Source organism: Pelophylax lessonae (assembly GCF_965119305.1).
Source record: "Pelophylax lessonae genome assembly, chromosome: 12".
Lineage (NCBI taxonomy): Eukaryota > Metazoa > Chordata > Amphibia > Anura > Ranidae > Pelophylax > Pelophylax lessonae.
This window is the reverse complement of record NC_138779.1, coordinates 92,532,675-92,534,650: the sequence shown is the minus strand read 5'-3', so window position 1 is coordinate 92,534,650 and position 1,976 is coordinate 92,532,675. Positions and strand designations below refer to the sequence as shown.

The 1,976-nt window shown below is 40.6% G+C and overlaps 1 pseudogene across 1 annotated transcript; it reads right to left on the bottom strand.

The window, feature by feature from the left end:
• Positions 1–366: 366 nt before the first annotated feature.
• Positions 367–1,312, bottom strand: LOC309568887 (olfactory receptor 4E2-like; annotated as a pseudogene). Its single transcript has one exon. The product of its transcript is annotated as an olfactory receptor 4E2-like (transcript).
• Positions 1,313–1,976: the final 664 nt, after the last annotated feature.

The following is a 1,976-nucleotide window of genomic DNA, read 5'->3' as shown; positions in this document are numbered from 1 at the left end:
GATTAGGGTGTGCCCAGGCACACCCAGCACACCCTGTGCGCACGCCTATGTCACCGCCACATCCACCACCACCTCAACCTCCCTCCTACTCCATATGGGCCTCGTCCTTCAGAGATGAAGAAGAACATTGTTTTATTTTTCTGTTTTTTTTTGTTGTTTTAAGTTATTTCCCTATCCACATTTGTTTGCAGAGCACTTGCCATGCTCTTAATTACGTTTTGCTGCCATTTGCAGCACTCTAGCCCTTTCCTTTGGTGTTTTAGAGCCATTTTAGTGCCTTAAAGTTCGGGTCCCCATTGACTTCAATGGGGTTCGGTGTCCGGGAAAAGTTCGGTAAAAGTCCGGGACACGGACCCGGACTTTTTTTTAAAGTTCGGCCGAACCCGTCGAACACGGACATCTAGGTGTCCGCTCAACCCTAGTCTTTACCTCTTTATTTCTTAATGTGTAAATAATTGGGTTCAGTAGGGGTGTTACCATTGTATAAAATACAGACACCACTTTATCTACTATATATGATACAGAGGGTCTTAAATATATGAAGACACCAGACCCAAAAAAAAGGGTGACAACGGCGAGGTGCGCAGCACAAGTCGAAAAGGCTTTTCCTAAGCCTTCTTCAGATCGGGCTTTAAGTATGGTGTTAATGATACCCATATAAGACATAAGTAACACAAGGAAGCACAGCACAGAAATCAGGCCACTGTTGGCCACATACACTATTTCGATGATAAAAAATATCTGAACAAGCCAGCACCGACAAAGGGTGGATGTCACAGAAGAAATGGTCTATTTGGTTTGGTCCATAAAACTTCAGTTGACATGTCATGATGATCTGAATTAGTGAATGTAAAAAACTGGTGGCCCAACAAACAAACTCGAGCCAATGACAGACACTCTTGTTCATAATACTGGAATAGCGCAAGGGGTGGCAGATAGCAATGTAGCGGTCATAGGACATGACCGTTAGGAGAATGCACTCTGTTCCTGCAAAGAAATGCAGGAAGAACAGCTGGGTGATGCAAGAATTGAAGGAGATTGTGTTGGTTTTGGAAAGGAAGTCAGATAAAATTTTGGGGATGGTCACTGTAGCATAGAACAAGTCTACAAGAGATAACCTGCTTAGAAAATAGTACATGGCTGAATGGAGGCGTGCTTCAAAATGGACTGCCATTATGATAAACAGGTTTGCCAGCAATATAAGAATGTAGATAATGAGAAGGAGAAGAAATAGGGCAATGCTAAGCCTGGGGAAAATGGCCAATCCCAAGATTGTGAATGCTAGGACTTTGTGCTGGTTAGTGGAATTCATTATTTCTAGGAATAAAAGAATAAATTAGACTAAATTAATTAATAGTAATAGTTGAAAATACAAAAATATAGCCAAGTTCATGCAAGATATTTCATGCCCTTAGGTTATTTATTAAAAAAATAACAGTGGGAGTGATAAAATGTAGTTTTTTTTTTTTTGCTGCTTGTGTCTCTGTTGAAATAATAACACCTTATTTACTGTCCAGTGACAAGTACTCAAATTCAATCTTAAACTTAAATTGGACCTAAAATCATAATTTTTCATGTTAAAGTGTCAATAAACCACCATCATTAACAAAAAAAAAAATCAATAAATGTTGTATGCTGTTCATACCCTGTCACTATGGGATTTGTTTTCTGAATTTTGCAAAAACCTGGCTGATCCTGCTGTTCTCTATCCCACCCTCCTGTCCATGTCCCCGCTGCAGCTGGGGATTCTGCAGAGCAACTGTTGGCAGCTAGTGCACATGCTTAGATTTTAGTGTGTTTCCTCTTTGATCACATCTGAGAAGTCCATGTGACTATAGAATCACAAATGTGGATGTACATACTGGTTAAGGTCAGCCTTATCCCTCCCTCCTCCTCCATGCCCACTAAACAGATTAAAAAAATGGGGGTGGGATGTCACATCTTGATTGATGAAGGCTTCACCTCCCTCTAATTCT